Genomic DNA, 21,224 nt, shown 5'->3' with positions numbered 1-21,224 from the left:
CCAGCTCTAATATATTTTAAGACCACTTTCAGTTCTAATATGCTCCTGAACTCTGTTTCAGACACTAACTACCATGGAAGAATTCAATGCCCAGGTGGCCTAATCTATGTTGACAAGGATCAAAGGGAAGCAATCCGCAGATAGAAAATTATGCAGGTAAAGTCAAGTATTGAATAGGGTATTACTTTAGCCACATGACTTCATAGCAACTCTTTCTTTATATACTGTTATTTACAGTGCACACTCAGATATTTTTGTTTACACCCTAGCAACATCTGGTGAGGAGCAATGTCCCTTTTTTTCCTGAGCTTTTTAATAAACTTCTTCTGCTACACAGCAGAATAAGACTCTCACCTGTGCCCTCCTTAGATATAAAGATGGATGTTCCTGATGCCGACCCTTAACAAGATAGAGGAACCAGTACCTTGAAGGATGGAAGAGAATCTCTTTAGCTATACAATAAAAATGAAATAAAAATATTACTGAGAGATTTGTACATTGGATGTGTGGCCATCTCCTAGTACAAAGTTAAACTACTTTTTAAAGAGAATAGTTATTTTCATTGCCACAGTAACTAACTAGTTTCCTCTCCCACCCATCAAATTTGATTTTGGATTGTCTTGTTTTTAAACAAATGTTACCTGGCTTTGCGCAAAATATACAAAAGATAATCAATGCCTGCTCTCTATGAGCCAATATTATAAATGACCAAGAGGATTCAGCTTACTTGGTTATAGAACATAGCAAATCAGAAGAAACAGAGTCACTGAATCATAAGATATTAAAATATTAGATCTGGAGGAGGCTTTAGAACACTGAGTGTAGAGGTGTGGAGTAAAAGCAGTGACTTACTTCAGCTCTCCTCCAAATCCCTCTAAATACCTATAAAAAATGACTCTAAATAAATTCTAGCACAACAGGACCCACAAGAAGACAGAGCAAAACAAATTTCCAGCCCAAGACAACCTAGGATGGTTTATGGGAAAAGTCTCTGGCACTGGGCTGGGAGAGGAACACAGTTCAGCGTGGGCCTCAGGCAAAGACAGGGGCCCCAGCAAACCTGAAGCAGGCCTCAGGGGACTGAATCACAGGCAGTTGTGAAGGTTTCCAGACTTCTCAACCCACAAACACCAAAGACAACTTAGAAGGTCAGTAGGACAGGTCTGTCAGACCTGGGTGAGAGAGAAGCATGGTCCAGCCCCAACCCTGGTGCAGCCCCAGGGTGGTGGCAGAGGCTGCTTCCAGAGCTGTAGGCCCAGACAGTGGGGAGATTGAGCAGCTGATTAGAGAGGGATTGCAGAGATCTCTTTGCTGGCCCTGAAGCAGGATTCTCTTGCATTGCCTGTGCTTGGATCTGGGTTGCAGTCCTGGATGGAGGTCCTGGGGTGAGGAGGAGCGCTAGCATGGTGGAGCTTGTGGCAGCAGTGAAGAGGGAATCCTTCTCACAATTACAAGGCAGGAAAGAGTGCTTATGGTCACTCATAGACGAAAGCACAGGCCAGGAAAGGAGTAAACACCTCTCCTTTGATCATACCACCTTGGAAGAACTGAAAATGTACAGGTCCCTAGAAGTATATCTGAAAACAGCTGCACAAAATCCCTGAAGCTTGGGACAGTACACCCTCCACACTAGAAGTAGAGCTCTACCATAACAAAGAGTTTTAAAGTCATGTAATTGGCTGGGAACATGAGCAAACAGAGGAAAAAAAACTCAGACTATAGAATCTTACTTTGGTGACAAAGATCAAAACATACAACCATAAGAAAACAACAAACTCAAAGCTCCCACATCCAAAGCCTCCAAGAAAAATATGAACTGGTCCCTGACCATGGAAGAGTTCAAAAGGTATTTTGAGAAGCAAGTAAGAAAAGTAGAGGAAAAATTGGGAAGAGAAATGGGAGTGATGCAAGAAAATCATGAAAAATCATGAGTCAACAGCTTGCTAAAGGAGAACCCAAAATACTGAAGAAAATAACACCTTAAAAAATAGACTAGACCAAATGGCAAAAGAGGTCCAAAAAGCCAATGAGGAGAAGAATGCCTTCAAAAGCAGAATTGGCCAAATGGAAAAGGAGGTCCAAAAGCTCACTGAAGAAAATAATTCCTTAAAAATTAGAATGGAGCAAATGGAAGCTAATGACTGTATGAGAAATCAAGAAATTATAAAACAAAACCAAAAGAATGAAAAAGTAGAAGACAATGTGAAAATCTCACTGGAAAAACAACTGACCTGGAAAATAGCTCCACGAGAGATAATTTAAAAATTATTGGACAACTTGAAAGCCAAGATCAAAAAAAGAACCTAGACATCATCTTTCAAGAAATTACCAAGGAAAACTGCCTTGATATTCTCAAACCAGAGGATAAATAAAAATTGAAAGAATCCAGCAATAACTTCCTAAAAGAGATCCCAAAAGAAAAACTCCTAGGAATATTATAGCCAAATTCCAGAGTTCTCAGGTCAAGGAGAAAATATTTGCTGGGGCCCCTGTCTTTGCCTGAGGCCCACACTGAACTGTGCTCCTCTCCCAGCCCAATGCCAGACTTTTCCCATCAAGTACTGTGGAAATACAATTAGGATAACACAAGATTAAGCAGCTTCTACATTAAGGGATTGGAGAGCTTAGATATTCTGGAGGTCAAAGGAGCTAGGATTAAAACCAAGAATCACCTACTCAGCAAAACTGAGTATAATCCTTTGGGGGAGGGGGGGGATGGATATTCAATGAAATAGAGGATTTCCAAGCATTCTTGATGAAAAGACCAGAGCTGAATAGAAAATTTGACTTTAAAATAAGCAAACACTTTTGAGGAGAGACAGGATCAAAGGAGAGAAGAGAATAAATGGGAGGGTGGGATAGGATGAAGGGAAACATAGCCAATCTTTCACAACATGACTATTAGGGAAGTGTTTTGCATGACTACACATGTATAACCTATATCAAATTGTTTGCCTTCTCAATGAGGGTGGGTGGGGGGAGGAAGGGAGAAAATCTGAAACCCAAAGTTCTAAAAATGAATGCTAAAAATTGTTTTTACATGCAACTGGGAAATAAGATATACAGGCAATGGGGTATGGAAATCTATTCTTCCCTACAGGAAAACAGAAGTGGAAGGGCATGAGAGAAGGGGATGGGGGGAATAGAAGGGAGGGCATATTGGGGGAAGGGGTATTCAGAATGCATGTCATTTTGGGATGGGGGAGGGGAGAGATGGGAAAAAAATTTGGAACTCAAAATCTTGTGGAAGTGAATTTTGAAAACTAAAAATAAATAAATTAATTAATTTTAAAAAATAAAGGGCAGAAAGAATCACGGACAAACAACGATTTTGAAAGTTACATGTTGAATTTGCTTTATATTTTAAAAGAAAAGCATATTAATAATAGATATCCATAGTTTCGTGGACAATCCTCTTTTTCTGTCCCACTATGTATATGGAAGTGCCCAATTTAATTGGTATCTATTAAGTTCTGAATAAAAATTAATACATTTTTTCAAAAGAATTATTTAAAAAAAAGAACATAGGGTATAAAAGCACAGAATCTCAGAGCTGAAAGAGACTTTAGAGAGCATCTAGATCAATTTCCTCACATTATAGATAGGAAGCTCAGGTCCAGAGAAGCACCATAACAAATAGATCAAATAACTAGTAAATGATAAAAGTCAGGTCTCCTGGATCCCAGTTCAGGGTCTTTCTATCAAGGACAAAATTTTTTACCACAATTTTGGAAAATCTACTTTGTGAGTTTAAGAAGGCCATCAGTTAGTTAGTAAATTATTATTATTCTCACATTTACCTTCTATATTTACACTTCTATACTGTCCTAGAATAATTTAACTAATGATTTCAAGAAACTGATCAGCCAAGATTTTATTCCTCATTGTGTCCTGGCAAATAATGTGCCCCATAGTTTTCAGTTCCCTTTCATTTGCAAAAGGTCTGTCACATAAGGATGCAATCAAAATTAATGGAATGCTCTGAAATTCTGTTCATGAGTCTTCATGGTGAAAAAAAAATCATCATCTAATTGTCAATCTTGTTCTGATGAGCCTCCTCATCCTTATCCAGACTTCTTATATCAATCAAAATGGCTACAAGGAAACAAGTATATGTGCTTTACATGTGACTAGTAAGCACTATTTATGTTCTTAATTGGCCTTTTCCTGACATATACAAAAAAGCTTCCAAAACCATTCAAAGAATCTCAGAGTTGGAAGGGATTTACAAGTCTAACAAGAACTTGAATAGGAAGTCCCACTAAAATAATTGACATGTGGTCATTCAGCCTTCAACTGAAGACCTTTAGCAAAGAGGAGCTCACTGCCTCCTGAGATACTATATTGTATTTATGGCTAGTTCTAACTGTTAGGAGTCTTTCCTTATACTAAGCCTAAATCTAACTCTTCACAACTTCAATCCATTACTCCTAGTTTTGCTCTCTGGGGCCAGGAAAAGGCATTTTAATTACTCTTCCATTTGCTAGCCCTTCAAAAACTTGAAGATAGGTCTCCTGACCCCCTACACCAGCCCCCAAACTTCTCTAAGCTAAGCATTTTGAATCTCTTCAACCAATCCTCATGTAGTATTATTGTAAGACCTTTCATCATCGTAATTATCCTCTGAATGTTCTCTGGCTTACCAACATCCTTTCTAAAATGGGGTACCTAGAATGAAACAGAAGACTCTATTGAACTCTAAGACTCTACGAAACAGAAGTTTCAGTGAGAACACAGTGTGGCTATCACATCTTCACGGTTCTAGATACTACAAAAATCTCTCTTAATGTGGTCTAAGATTATTTTGCCTTTTTGGTTTATCATATGATACTACTGATTCCTATTTACCTTGCAGTTCACTAAAAATCCCCAGATGTTTTTCAGATGAAATTCTACACTACCACACCTTTGTCTTGTACTTGGGAAGTTGATTTTTGGAAATCAAGTGTAAGACTTTATACTTATCCCGATTATGTTTCATTTTGAGAGGGAAGGGAAGGGGATAAGCATTTATATAGTGCTTATAATATGCCAGGCACTGTGCTAAGTGCTTTACAAATGTTATTTCATTTGATCCTCACAACAGCCCTGCAGGGTAGGTAGGTGCTGTTTTGACTCCCATTTTGCAGTTGAGGAAAATGAGGCAAATAGAGGTTAAATTACTTGTCCAGGGTCCCACAGCTAGTAAGTATCTGATGTTGAATTTGAATTCAGGCCTTCCTGACACTAGGCCCAACATTCTATATTCACCACGCCACTTAGCTGTGGAGTATAAGGGATAAAGAACTGGCCTTCAAGTGAAAAATATCTGGGTTCAATTTTTGCCTTTGACTATGGGGAAGTCATGTCCTCTCAGTGCCCCAGGAAACTATCTGTAACTTATAAAGGTGCCATTTTGCATTAGTGAAGGCAGTTTTTACACTGGGAATTTCCCATATCAATGAAATCATGGGTCTAGACCAAAAAAAAAAAAACAAGTTTACTCTTATTTGATATTATCCACAGTATAGCTAGTCAATGCCCTTCTGGATGCAGATTCTGTTAACTATCTCCAGTTTTGTTTCTTTTGCAAATTTGATAAGTATGCCAACTATGGAGAAGTTTTGAATGTTATGGATAAGTTCACTTACCTTAGTAATATACTTTCCAGGGATGTACACATTGATAATGAGGTTGATACATGCATTGCCAGAGCTAGCTCAGTGTTTGGGAGGCTCCGAAGAAAAGTGTGGAAGAGGAGAGGTATTAGACTATCAAACTGAAGGTGAACAGAGCTGTTGTGCTAACCCCATTGTTGTATGCCTGTGAAACCTGGACAGCATACCAGTGCCATGCCAGGAAACTGAATCCTTTCCATTTGAATTGTCTTAGGAAGATTCTGAAGATCACCTAGAACTAAACTGCCAAGCATTCAAACTCTACTGCATAAAAAACACAACTCTGATGGGCTGGCCACGTTGTTTGAATGCCAAACATACACTTGCCAAAAAGATTATTTTGTGGAGAGCTCACACAGGGCAAACACACATATGGTGGTCAGAAGAAGCAATACAAGGACACTCAAGAACTCTGAAATTGATTGTGTGACATGGGATACACTGGCACAGAACCACACAGCATGGCATGCCCTCATCAGAGAAGGTATTGAGCTCTAGGAGCAAAGCAGATTTGAAGTAGTTCAAAAGAAATGCAAAATGAGTAAATTTAGAGAATTCACCCCAAATATTCACATTTGTGCCCAACCTGTGGTAGAACATTCTGAGTTTGTATTGGTCTGATCAGCCACAGTTGGAGACACTGTAACTTGAATTTAGCATTGTGATGTCATGTCCTCTTCAAAAACAAAGGACAACTAAGCAATAATAAAGTTCCCAAGGCCTAGTGCAGATCTCTGGGGCACTACACAGCTTCACAACTTCCTCCAGGTTGACACCAAACCATTTGTGACTAATATGTGGGCCCAGTCATTCAACCAGCTCTAAAACCACCTAACTGCCATTCTCTAGTTCTCATCTCTCCAACTTGCCCACAACAATAGCATGAGAGACTTTGTCAAATGATTTGCCAAAATCTAAGTAAACTCTATCTATAGCATTCCTCTGATCTGTGAATCTGGTAATCTTGCCAAAAAAGGAAATGAATTGAGTGTGACATGACCCATTCTTATTGAAGTCATGGTGGTATTGACCATGATCACACTTTGACACAGGAATTCTACTTTTGGGTGAATACCCAAAGAAAATAACTCAAAAGAAAAAAAATATTTTGGAATGTAGCACCAAGCTCAAAATGAAAGTGCTAGAATGGACCTTAGAGATCTAAAGGAGTTTAAATTTACCTTCAAAGTGATAACCTAGTATAGGAGTTCTTAGGCCAGGGGCTGTGAATTACATTTTAATATGATTGGTTTCCTTTGTAATTCTCTTCATATTAACTTTGTGAATAAAAAAAAATTCTAAGAAAAGATCCAGAGGCTTCAAAATACTGCCAAAGGGGTCCATGGTACACAAAAAGATTAGAAACCTCTGAAAGTGAGGAAGATAGAACTGATTATCACTAAGGTCCATTCCCACCGTAACAGTCTATGGTTCTAGGAAAATCTTAGTAATAATGTGGGCTGCAGTGGTCAGTAGCTTTCATGAACATGGAAGTTCATGAATAAGGTGGAACATGAGCTGAGCCTTAAATGCCAAGTAGGATTTGAAGAGATAGAGAAACTCTTCTATTTCTTCAGGATATAAATTCATCTAAGCCTTTTACCTCTCTTCAAACAATTACTATACTATATTTACAATCAATCCATTCACAAATTAATTGTAATAATGCAAAATTATATAGCTTTGAAAAGTATTCAGTGAAGCTACAACTAAGCATAGAGAAATCTGCCTTTGTCCTTTGCTGTTAAACTTTGGCAACAAATTCAAGTGTAGCACACAGCCACACACAGTCCCCACAATAACCTCCAGCAGACAAAGTTCAAATTGTACCTACTAACATTATACATTGTCTGCATCTTTCACAAAATGAATTTTTTTAAAAATCAACAAAATTACTTTGGCCAAGTTCTAAGTAGTTTTTATACAGATAGACATGTGAAATAAGTTTTTGTACTGACACATAGAAGTGACTCAGCAGTAGAGGTTTGTATTCCTTACAAAATAATTATTATCGCCAGCTTCCTTTGGTCTTTATGAAATAGGAGTTATTAAAAGAATTGTGTCTTTATTTAGCAATTTAAAACACACTGGATAGAGCATCGTGCAGGAAACCCTGAATTCCAATCCAGCCTAAGACTAGCTGTGTGGCCTCCCTGAGCAAGTATTTAAAACTCTATTTGCTTGAATTTCTTCAACTGTAAAATGGGGATAGATAATAATAACACCTATCTTGAAGGGCTGTTGTAAGGATCAAATGAGATACTTATAAAGTGATCACCACAGTGCTTGGCACTTAGTAGGCACTTAATAATTCTTATTTCCCTCCTTTCCATTCAGTTATATGGTGGTTTGTTGTTGTTGTTCTTTCATTTCTATTATCCGTCATTACATACATTGTTTTCCCGGTTCTACTTACTCTACTTCATAGCAATTCAAATCTCTTTTCATGCTTTTTTGAATTTGTCACATTCATCATCTCTTATTAGCACAATAGTCTATTATATTCATATATCACAGTTTATTTAACTGTTATCCAATCATGGGTATCTACTTTGTTTCTAGGTCTTTGCTACTATGAAATCTGCTAGTATAAAAACGTTGGTGTATATAAGACCTATCTAGCAGTGGGATCTTTGGGTCAAATGATATGGACATTTTAGTGATCTGGAGTAATCTTTCATATGGCTGTCTAATGATGTTCAATTCTTTTGAAAAGTGTTTATTCATATCTTTTGACCATGTTATTTGGAGAACGGCTCTTGGGTTTATATTTGCATTAATTCATCATATATCTTAGATAGCAAACCTTATCAGACACACATTTATGCAGATTCTCTCTCATTGATTGTTTCATATCTTATTCTAAATGCATTAATTTCATTAGTAAAAAAAAGTCAATTTTATGTAATCTAAATAAATTTATTGTATATTTTGTGATCTCTTCCATCTTTTGTTTAGTTAAGAACTCTCTCTTAGAATCGTACTTCTAGACCTCAGATTATACCATAAAGCAATAATCATCAAAATTATTTGGTACTGATTTTTAAAAAAAGATCAACAGAAAAAACTTGCTAAGGAAGAATAAGAAATAATTAAATTCAATAACCCATTGGTTCAATAAACCCCATAACATAAATTCCACAGGAAAAAACTCCCAGATGTCAAGAATTGCCAGAAGGCAGTCTGATGTAAATTAAGTTTAGGCCAACATCTTAGATCATATGCCACAATAAACTCAAAATAAGAAGTGATAATAAAAGAAAATTTTGATTATAAAAACTGAAAAGCTTTTGCATGAGCAAAATTACTGCAACTAAAATAAGTGCAATATTTGGCTGGGGAAAAAAATGTATATCAAATATCTCTGACAAAGGTCTGCTATCCAAGAACTATAGGAAACTAACAGAGATTTAGGGACTAGACCTGTGATTTCTGATTCTTTCTTAACTAATCTGTTGCACTTTTTTTTCTGCCAGTACCAAAGAGTTTTTAATAATTATGGCTTTACAGTATAATCTGAGGTCCAGACATGTTATTCTCCTTTGTTCCTGCTTCCCTTGAGATTCTAGTCCTTTTGTTCCCACCAAATGAATTTTTATTTATTTTTTTCTGAAATTTATAACGTGACTTTTAATTTGATTTCTTATAAGAATAGCAGAATGTTGTAGTAGAAAGAGAACTAGATTTGGAATCAGATGACCTGACTTACAATCTTTCTTCTACTTAATACCTGTGTGACCTCAGGTAAGTCACTTGACCTCTCTAGCCCTCAGTTTCCTCACTGGTAAAATGAAGGGGTTAAACTAGATGACTCTAAGTTTCCTTTCTAGCTATAAGTTCTATAACTGCATGATTTTACAAAGTACTTTTCTTAAAACAAAAGTAATATGAAAACCATCTAGTCCCAAAGATCAGTTTGAATGTTCTAATGTTAAATCTAACATCCTACAATTCTCTTCCTTCCTAAGGAAAAAGTCATTCTCCATTCTGCAAAACAGAATAATCAAAGCAGATAGGCAAGAAATTACTTCTAGCAAAACAGTTCTTGGTAACTTTCAGCAAATGTATGAAAGAAAATGAAGGCTTGGATTTGTTTTCTCTTAATTTTCCTCTTGAATAAAAACTATTCCTTTGGCTTTGAAGATGCTCTTCAAATAAATAATTTTCAAATAAATCATTTCTTATCTATCTTGTATATAACTTGTTTTGCATATGCTTATTTGAATGTTGTCTCCCCCACTAGAGTGTAAGCTCCTTGAGGGAAGGGACAATCTTTTGCTTCTTTTTATATCCCTAGTACTTAGCACAGTGCCTGGCACATAGTAGGCACTTAATAAATGTTTGTTGAATTGAATTGAATCTTATTTGGTAGGAGAGTAAGGCAAGTTAGGAGATCTTCAAGATCAAAGTTCGCCTGAATTATCAATAATAATCCTCCTGTGGATTAGATTGAGAAAATGCACCTCCCTTACTTCATTGTCGTAGTACAGCCTATCAGATATTGCATACACTGCCAGGCACGGTTGATGGATTGGTTGGTTTTACTGAACTGCTGAACTCTTTCTTTTCTTAATCTTTGTTAGAAGGTAGAGCTTTGCTTTGTGAGGATGGGGAAGATACGTTCTGAAATGAATATGATGTTAAAACAAAAGGCATTAATAGAAATTAGATTAATTTTTAAAAATATATTCAGTGGAACTATTTTTCAAGGTTCCTTCCAATTTCAATTTGTGTTCTAGGTTCCCTTCTATCTCTAATACTTTATGTTCCATAGTTCTTTACAGCTTTTATTCATTGAGAGGACAAGGTAAAGTATGAGGTCTCAATCTATGCAGCTTAGTGATGCTAAATACGCTTTGAGGTATTCTCATTCTAACTCTCACTCTCACAGATGAGTCAAGTTTCCAAGCTAAGATGGCTATATCTGCCCCAAGGGTTCTCGGGGTCAGGGGATTTTCAAATGCCATCGGCTCAAGCCTCTACTAGTGTGCTTACCTTCAAGATTATCAGCTCAAAATAATTATTTAGTCAGTCAGCCCTAAGTAGCTTTTAGAAATATATATTTACCAAGGTGGTACAACAAGAACAGTTAAGTTAGTACAAAACATCCTCCCAAAAGTCTATACTACACTCTCCTACAAACAGAGGAAAGTGAGCTCAAACTAGAGTCTATGTGACCAAAGGGTAATTAGAAGTTCTTTTCCCCATCTATGAGGTGCTCAAAAAGTTTTCTTTAAACATAGTGTAGTCTCTTTGCTGGTCTCCTTGAAGAGGGCTGAGTCTGGTCTGTCCTTGGCTTCCAATGATACAAACACTACCACCAAATGATACAAGGATGCCGTTTAGGACTCTGATGAGAAAATGGGGATGTCCAACATCTTTAGACACTGACAAGGTACAAAGAAAGGGAGGGGAGGAAGAAGACCTCCAAAGCTGAGACTTTTGCTTTTCCTCAGATGGTTCCAGAGACTCAGCAACAGCTCCACATTCACTTCAATTTCTGGAACTCCTTCTTTTCAACTCAGCTTATTATTTATAGATGATCCCTGGGGCTTGGTCAAATTTCCTGGCCTCTTTGAATAGGACTTTTGCACAATGTCATGCTAGTTCAAAGGCCAGTTTGTATTGGTCTAAGATATTTTGACTGAGACTTGTTTTCACTTAGTTAAGGTATCAGAACTAAAATGGAGTGGAGTGGTTTTGACCCCTCCCTTACACTAACATATGGAGAAGATTAAAGAAGTAGCAATAAAAGCAGTTTACATTTATAAAGCCTTATATATAATACATATATGCCTAAAATATACATAGCTTCAAAATGCTTTCATACCCATTATCTCACATGATACTAACTTCAGCCTTGTGAAACAAGTAGAACAAGTATTATTAGCTCTATTTTACAAATGAATAGACTGAAGCTCAGAAAGTTTAAGGGGTTTACTAATGGTCATACACTTATTAAGTTGCAAAGCTATGGCTCTTACCTAAGACCTTTGACTCCAAGTTCAGTGCTCTTCTACTATGCTACTGCCCCTTCCACTCCTACATCATAGTGCTGAATGGCTAAAAGACAGAGTAGGATAGAAGTAGAATCCAAAACAAAGTTCCAGTAATTTATAGATTATAAGTTGTCCTTTAAACAAAGATATGGTCTATATAATTATCTTGGAATATAGCCTTTAGGATAATGATAACTAATATGTCAGACTTCTGATATATCTTAATTAAGTGACCTACATAATAAAATAACTTTGATATGAAGAGATGTCTCAAATGGGGGAATTTTTATTTGGAATATTTACACCTCAGATCCTAAGGTAGGTACCTAAGGTAATCCATGACCATCTAAAGAAGCAAGGAACAGTTACTGGCAATCTATACTCATCAGTGCTATTCAGGGCAAAAGATTAGCCTGTAAGTTGCTCAGATTTTACTTAATTTCCAATGTAGAAACTTACACTACTTAATATATAGAGGCAATTTCTTGGAAGAAAGTATAATTGAGGTGGTATGGTTGAATGAATTTGGACTACTGGTCTTATTAAGGAAAAAGATACTATCTTAGTTGTGTTTATATCTTTCTCACTGTATAGCACATGATGGAGAGGGAATGTGGTAAAGTCTAATGAGCTCTGGACTGGAAGTCAGAGAAGCTGGGTCCTAGTGCCAGCTGTATCACTTTTACTTCCCCTTACTCAAAGTTTCTTCATCTATAAAATTAGAGGGTAGGACTAAGTTAAGGTCCCTCCCAGTTCTGATTATTCTAGGATCCTACAGTTCTAGGATTCTACTATATACTTAATACATGTTGAATGAATATATGCATTAATAAACCAATCTTATAGTGTCCATTCAATGAATTCTTTAAATAATTATTCCTTAAAACAATTCGTTAAAAACATTTTCTTTAAAATTTTAAAAATAATTTTGCCTTCCCTCCACCATGACAGCCTACAAAAAGACAAACTACCTAAGACATTAATTCCAGTCCCAAAGCAAGTTTTTATTCTTTATTTTAAAAACAAATACATTATAAAAACCAAACTAATTCTGATTAAATGCAGTTTCTTTGTTAAAACCATTTGATTTGTAAGCAAGATACACTAAGTCAAATGATTACAAGACAACAGAGTTGTGCTTGATGCTAAATAGGTCTCTGATTCTCTATTGGTGAGATGGAGAACTTTGTATCTGATTCTGGCAAGTGAATCCTTCATCTAATCACAATGAAATTAAAGACACACCCACATGATTGAATATTTGTCATCTGTTAATTGTTAAAATACATTGTCAGGGCCAAAAGAATATTGCTAGTTGATAGCTTGGTTCCAGCTAAAAATAATTTCTTTTCTTTAGAACTGTCATTTTGCAAAGAAGCAACTTGAGGTGCTATTTACAAATTCAAATAATTGTGGTACTTGATAGGGCTTTTAGAGGTCAATGAATATATTTCTATGTCTCCAGGCAGGAGTATATGCATACCATAACCTACACAAGATGATAGACCTGGCACATTCTGCTAATTGTATCAAGCCCTAGAAAACTGCAAAGCTTCATGAATGAGACCTATGCTGTCTCAAAAGATTGTGACCTAACTATTCATATAAGAAAAACTAAGTGGATGGAGAATGTCTATTGTCCAGACTATAATATGCTGTTAGATAGATTCTCTTACTCCATCAGTATATAAAACTTGGATAGACACAACATGTGGGCGATAAAATAGGCCCAGAATTGTAAAGGAGGAGGTAAATAGATTGTTTTATGTTTGGAAAACTGCACAGTGCTTTTAATGAGCTCAAGCTTCTCCCTAAAACACAAACCATTTTTTAAATATAGACATACTTCTGCCAATGATACATGGCTACAAAGTATGAAATACTGCAATATTTGAAGAATTAGAATGTCAAGTTGCCCAAGATTAAAGGAGGGTGAGAATAGAATGCAGCATACTATCAGCGAAGAGCTGTGGTCATATAAGAAATAAAAAAAAAAAAAGACATGATTAGAAAAGGTAGTCTAGTCACGTAGCAAGGAGGGATAATTGACAAACAGCCGGTGTGCTCTGCTCAAACATGTGCAATGTCGGGACATCTAGAGAAAGGCCCCTAGAATGGTAAGTAAATCAACCTACTCCACACCCCCAGGAGAAACTTCTGGGAGAACATGGACAAGAGTCAAAGAAGATGAGAAGTAGGTAAAAATCAAGATCAGCCCAACTGAAAGGAGCACCCACTTAGATGAGATGATAGCAGCTTCTAAGTAATAAAGCAGCATTCAGTACACATAAAAGCTTGCTTCTGTTTTTAACTTGGAATCTGTGAACTTTTTAAAAAAAATTTTGATAACCATATTTCAGTATAATTGGTTTACTTTGTAATCCTGTATATTTTATTTTATGCATTTCAAAATATTATTCTGAGAAGAGGTCCATAGGCTTCACTAGACTGCCAAAGAGGTCTATGACACAAGAAAGGTTAAGAATGTGATCTACAGAGTTTGCACACAATGACTAAGATCTATTTATGTATTTATCTAACAATTAAGAGTGTTGGCTTTCCAGGAGGAAGGAAGAGTGCTAGACTGGAGACTCAGGAGAAACAAATTCAAGGAATTAAGGGGTTTTCCTATGGTTACAATGACTCTAACACTAACTAGTTTGTGCGAAATCACTACACCTTCCTAAGACTCAATTTCCTGCTCTACCAAATGAAGGGTTTGGATTAGATGACTTCTAATGTCTCTTCTACCTGCAGCACACTAATGTAAAAGAGTACTCACTGTCTTTGGAATTGGAGAATCCAAGTTTTGGTCCCATCTCTGCTTACTTACTAGAGGGTGAAAATGTTACTAGTCAAGTTACCTCTTAGAGTCTTAATTTTCTCATATCCAACTTCTCAGTGTTGTGGGGTGGGAAAGACTTTTTTTAAATTTGGAGGGGGGTCATGCAGGTCTGGGATTTCATTCACATAGAAAACTCCAAATGAGGAAATTGTCTCCAAAAGTGGAAATGAGGAACTGTTCTGCAACTACTCCTAATCTTTGGGAGATGTCTGAGGTTACTGAAAAGTTGAGTGATTTGTCCAAGATCACACAGACAGGAATATAGGTAGGTCCGATTGTGAAGCTCAGCCACTATTCACTACATGAGGAATTTAAGGTATTACTACTACTATTCTGCATTCCAAGTTGTAATATTTTTGTGATTATATGATTCTAAACAAACTTAACCAGATTCTATAGCTGTTTGAATGCCCAGAAATGTAGCAAGTTTATATTTGTTAGGTTGTGTTATTTATACTACTTTCATAAAGTAAAAGGGGGGGGGAGTGGGGAATGAGGCATGAGTCACTCCCAATAACCCTTCAAAGAACTAATACTGGCTTTTTTGAGAAAAAGAATATTTTTGCCTTATGTTCAGTACTTAGTCTACTTAATATTCAAAATGTTGACAAATTTCCTGACTTCCTTGCCATACTTTACCATTATTCAGCTCTTACGCAGTATAAACATTTTTCCCCAGTACAAGTTCTGAAGCTCTTTATCACCATGACTAATCATTTGGATAACCCTTCAACCCTTTATATCCAAAAAAGAGCTTTATAACAGCAGAGATTATATCATTCCATTGTTCTCATAACCAGCTCCTTCCCCTCTAATAAACTGAGGCACTGAAAAGATAAATATTTCATAGAGTAATGGAGGGGAATTGAGTAGTATAACCCCACACCTAGTGGATGAATCTCTTCTACGATATCCTTAACAAAGGCTAATATAGTTTCCATTTGATCATAATTTGACATAATGCAAAAAAAAAAAAAGAGCTCACATTTATAAAGCTTTACAGTTTACAAAGTGCTTTCCTTACAACATCTTCGTGAGGTAAGTAGAACTATTTTACAAATGAGAAAACTAAGGTCCAGAGAAGGGAAATGACTTGCCCAGTAACCAAACAACTGGTTAGGCACATGCTATTGTAAAAGGATACTGGGCTACAAGTCAGAAAATCTGGGTTCCAATTCCTTCCTCCCTATCCCAAGTTGTGTGTTATTAGGCACGTCATTTAACTCTTCATTTGATTAAATGATTTTGAAAATCCTTTCAGTTACAATCATTTATGCTTCTATGAGGCAAATATAGATACCAGGTCTTGAACTAAGCTCTACTTAAGACAGAATGGTCTTTTAAGGGTCTCTGAAATAGTTATAGACAACTTTCTATGTTCTGCTATTATCATAAACTGCTCCCTTGTGGTGCTGTCAGAGATAGAATGTTAGATGAAAGTAATGGACCTAATATGTGATTTCTTATGTGATTTAGTTCATAAGTTCATAAATTTAAAACTAGAAGGGCCTTGGCAATCATGTAGTCTGATGTTCTAATTTTACAGATGAAGAAACCGAGGACTTAAAAGGTTAAATGACTTGTCTGAAGTCACATAGGTAATCAAGTGGCAGAGGTGAGATCAAACCTAGATCCTCTGACTTGTGAATGTTGAGTTTTCCACTAAATCTTGATGACTTTCTCATTATAAAGTAGAATATGGAGGACCTCAGATCTCAGCTTACCCCCCCCCCTCTTTTATAGATGAGGTACAAGAAAGATCTTGAGTAATTAAAGAACCTGTCCAAAGTGTCACACCTACTTTATTCCCAAGCCAGATGAAAACCTAGCTCTTCTGTCACCCAACTATCAAAAAAAAATATGTTTCATGCATTTACATGTCATTCATGTTAAGGGGTTATGTTATTTCTGTATCATTCCAATTTTATTATAAGCACTGCTGGTCTGAATACTTTTTATTTGAACATTTCCTGTTAATTCAATAGACATTTATTAAGTGCCCACCACGTAGAAGGCATTGGGGGAAACAGAAACAAAAAAGGAAACAGAGAAGGCCAGTTAAGAACCGATTTCTGTAAAAGTATTATACAATCTTATCATAAGAAATTTTCCCTAAAAGAAGGAAAGAGATTTTGTTCTGACTACCTTCTAATAAAGTTTCTTTAAAAGGGCCAGAAAGTACTTAGACATGGTGACACTATTCTTCTGCATGTATAAAATACACACTCAATCTAAGATTAAAATGTTAGTTATATTCTAACGAAACACACAAGTGAAAATAATGTTTAAAAACCACCAAACAGATTAATTAATGAGTATTATTTCTAGGGTTTGTTTGGAGGGAAAAAAAAAAAACAAACCAGTACAGGGAGGTAGCATGGTAACATAAAAAGAGCATGGGCTCTGGAGTCAGGAGCCCTGATTTCAAATCTCACCTCTGAAGTTCACTACCTGTGTGACTTTGGGCAAATTATGTAACTTTCCCAGACTTTGGTTTACTCATTTGAAAAATGAGGGAGTTTAGATTTAGCTTGCCTCTGAGGTCATCTTCTGGCTCTAGATCTATGAACCTGCTACTTGTTGAATAATAATAATAATAATAATATAATAATAATAATAATGATAATAATAATAAAAAAACACCTCTCTTATTTCTGAAGGTTACAGTGATATTAGATAGAACGTTACTAAAGGAGGTCTGGGATCTTATGCTGGAATCTCATACTCAAACATTTTAGAATAGGCTAAACAGTAAGCCATTTGTAACAGAATACTCTACAAGCATTGTCTCAACCCTGGTCATAGAATCAGAAGACACGAGTTCAAGTGATCCTATTTACTAGCTGTGTGATTCTGGGCAAATGACTTCATCTATCTGAGTCTCAGTTTCCTCATCTATAAAATAGGGGTAATACTTGATCTACACCTATCTCATAGAGTTGTTGTGAAGAAAGCACTTTATAAAGTGCTACAAACTTAAAAACTATAAGTGTTATAGTTTACAAACTATAGTTTATAACAAACTCTTAATGTATTATGACTCTGAATGAAGCTTAAAGGAAAGGAAAGATGAGAATGAGAAGAGGAGATATAAGAGGCCAGAATCTGCTCTCTGGTGTTGTAAGAAGATAAACGAACAGAAAAACATATACACAGAAACATGTATGCCTATTAGGACCTTGGGGAAATCTATGTTTATCTGGGCCACACATTACTCATTGTCTGATCATCCTAGTCCTCTTTCCAGTCCATTCTCCACACAGCTGCCAAAGGAATATTCCTAAAGCCTTGGGTAGACCATGTCACTTTCTTGCTCAAGAAACTTCAGTGGCTCTCTACTATTTCAGTGATCAAATGAAAACTTCTGTGCTTGGCATTCATAGTACTTCACAACCTGGCTCTAACATATTTTCCTAAACTCATTTCATATTATTCCTCCTCACACACTGTTCTCCAGCCAAACTGACTTCCTTGCTGCTCTCCATACACAATATCCCATCTCCTACCTCTTTGTCTTTGTACTTCATATCTGAAATGTTCTCTTTCCTCATCTCCTCTTCTTGTGCTCCCTGATTCCTTCAATGCTTAGCATAAGGCCCCCTTTGTACAGGAAGTCTTTCCTGATCCTCCCTTCTCTCTCTCTCCTTCTATTCTCTTCTTCCCCATTCCCAGCTCTCCCTTCAGAAATTATTTTGTATTTTGTATTTGTATATATGTTAAACTTACTTGTGTAATTACTTTGTATTTCTTTTATATATATTTTGAACTTGCTTATTTTAATCTGAATTTAATCTGTATAAGTTGTTGATCATAACAGAATATAATAAGTTCCTCCAGGGAAGGAGTTGTTTAATTTTTATCTTTCTTTCCTCAGAACTATTACAGTGCCAGATACATGAGATACTTAGTAAATACTTGCTGAATTAAATTTTGTTATCCTTTCATACTTCAAATATTCATAATTTAATTGTTATGAGTACACACCTCCACTTATACAGCTCTCAGTCCTTCCATGCTCTTGGTTAATCTTTTTTTGAGTTGCTATGGGTATCATTTGAGTTAAGATTTAAAAGGTAGACAGGAATTCAATAAGAAGAGTGGGAGGGAGGATACCACAGTCATCAGAAATAGCAGGAGCAGATGCACAGAGCTGGGAAAGTAGGGAATATGTTTGAAGGATAAAGGGATCTGTTTAGCCATAGCTTAGAGTATACAGAAAGCCACCAAGTAGGAAGCTGAAAAAGTTGGGAGGCACCAGGTTATGGAAGGCCTTGAATGCCAGGCAATGAAGTCTGAACTTTATTCAGTCCACAATAGGGAGCCACTGATGATTTTTGAGCAAAGCAATGACATGCCCAGCTCTATGCATAAGGCAGATTATTCTGACAACAAGAAGGAGAAAGCAAAGGGGAGAGGGTAAAAGAGGACCTATCAAGAGGCTATTCATACAGTCCAGGCAGATGATAAAAAGGTAGAAGTCAATCCAGGGCACTCTCAGGACAATCAAAGGAAAAAAATATATTTCATCTATGCAAAGGAGTACTATCAAAGGCATCTTTCATCATCAATATCATTCCTATCATTCGTGTTGAATGGACATTGTACAAAATAGTCAGTGAATTTGCTTTTCTTGGCTGCACATGTTTGCAATGAGCTTTGCTTTTCTTGCTCCCTTGATGGGAAAAAAAATGTGGATCTGAAAATAAAATAAAATTGGAAAAAACCCCAACAAACTAGGGTGGTATTCATGACAATGGAGAAGGGACATATATGAGATGCTGTAGAAATGAAATCCAAAGGACATGATGACTGATTAGATAAGAGAAATGTGAGGGAGGGAAGACTGTGAGATGACTCTAATGTTTCAAACATGACAGTATATCTGTTCCCCAGAAGACAGGAAATTGTATAAAATCAAATGGACCTCCTAAAACAGTTCCATAAAATGTTACCATACTTGCATTTTATGACTATATAAAGAGAAGACTAAGCTTGACTATCATTAGTTATTATGGTCTTCTTTAAGAGGGCACCTTAATTTGAATATGATGCCCAAATGTCTGAGAACAATACGCATCCTTTTCACTCCCTAAGCAATTTTTTTCTATTCATTTTAACAACTGCTAGAGCTCTGAGATGCTTGTGTTGTGTAAGAAATGAGATGGCTGAGTAAATGAGGGCAGACAATGAGAGCAGTATGGGAAAAGAGTCTGCCCACGCAGATGTTTTCCAAAGTAGGAGTCTATCCAGGGCACCCTTGTTTAGGGAGACCAAAGGAAAAAATGCTTTATTTTTGCAACTGTATTACTGAAGGCATCTTTTATCAATAGCATTATTTTTATCACTTGTGGAATAGATGCTGTAACACAACATTGGAGAAATTATGAGGGCAGGGAGGTTTAAACACTGAAGTAATAAAGGAATTGGCATTCAAGACTCTCCATAAGCACTATCCTATTTTTCCAATCTTATGTTACATCAGTGAATTCCCAGTTAAAAGACTTAGAGTAAGTTGAACTGTTGAGAAAAGTGTTTGTTGTTGTTATTTTACTGATGGATCTGACACCTCAAAGTAACTTCCCACCCACGGCAACCTAGAGAGGAACTGGTACTTCCTGTACTACCTGTAGTATAGTAAGTACTACCCTGTAGTATAGGTGGATGTATAAATAGCTTGGTTTGCCAGAAAGAATACTGGCCTAGGACATCAGAAGACCCGGATTATAGTCCTGGCTTTGGCATTTAATTTTTTGTTGATCTTAGGAAAGTCATGTACTCTCTCCAATCTCTGTTTCCTTAGTTATAGAATGAAAGGAGAGGCTCCTATACTTCCCTCCAATTTTGAGATTCTATGATTCCATGACATAGAATCTATGACTCTGTGGTATGTTAAGTCAATAATATAAAATAGCACTACTGAAGGTGATATTTTATGAGAGTTTTGACTGGAAGGCTAATATTGGATCTATTGGATAATTAAGACTCTTTAGATATAGTGATGCACATTTAGTTTGGTGAATCTTCCCTGACCCCTTCCTCCTTCAGGATAAAAATTCTTAGGTATTTTTCTATGCTACCTCTTTTCAATGTTACCTCTACAATGATTAATTAACCACCAAAAATTTTTGGTATTGAGGCACCCCAGTATTAAGTAGGACATTTCCTTGAGTTCAGCAATCATTGATATATTTCTCATATTGAACTTTGCTGGAGAACAGAATTCCCCTTAACGTAAGTGAAGGATCACTTGTTTTGGCCCAGATAAAAGAAAAATACTGTCATATTCCAGAAAAATATAAGCATGATGATCAAATGGTAAAGTGGGGAAATGTCACTACTATAAGAAAAATAATATAGTAGCAGAGATTATATACGAAATGTGTTTCTAATGGAAGTGACCTTAGAGTTCATCTCATCTGATCCCCTTATTTTATTTTAATAAATGATATTATAAAGTTAATACTAAATATCAATATAATTAAATTTGTTGTGTAATTACTTTCATTTAAGTAAATGAATCTCAATGCGCAAAACATCATAACTTATCAGTCACATATGCCACGTCTCCATCTAGTCTTTTTCTCTATTCATTCCTATTCATTTTTCCTTATATGTCACCTTGGTTAATGTACACACTGTTCTGGTTTATTTGTTTTTGCTTCCATATTTCTTCCTCTTACTTATCAATCTCAGTTGCAGTTTAACTTATCAATGGACATTACA

General features: G+C 36.2%; 1 protein-coding gene and 1 non-coding gene across 2 annotated transcripts in view; both read right to left on the bottom strand.

The window, feature by feature from the left end:
* Positions 1-21,224, bottom strand: part of MEGF9 (multiple EGF like domains 9) — a 131,336-nt gene that overhangs the window by 65,183 nt on the left and 44,929 nt on the right. The window lies entirely within an intron of this gene.
* On the bottom strand, positions 16,351-16,453 carry LOC144456034 (U6 spliceosomal RNA). Its single transcript, XR_013484940.1, has one exon. It is a non-coding gene; the product is annotated as a U6 spliceosomal RNA (small nuclear RNA).

This window comes from Phascolarctos cinereus, unplaced genomic scaffold, assembly GCF_003287225.1.
Source record: "Phascolarctos cinereus isolate Bilbo 61053 unplaced genomic scaffold, phaCin_HiC Scaffold_2;HRSCAF=192, whole genome shotgun sequence".
NCBI lineage: Eukaryota > Metazoa > Chordata > Mammalia > Diprotodontia > Phascolarctidae > Phascolarctos > Phascolarctos cinereus.
The sequence above is the reverse complement of the archived record's forward strand: the minus strand, read 5'-3'. Positions and strand labels throughout refer to the sequence as shown.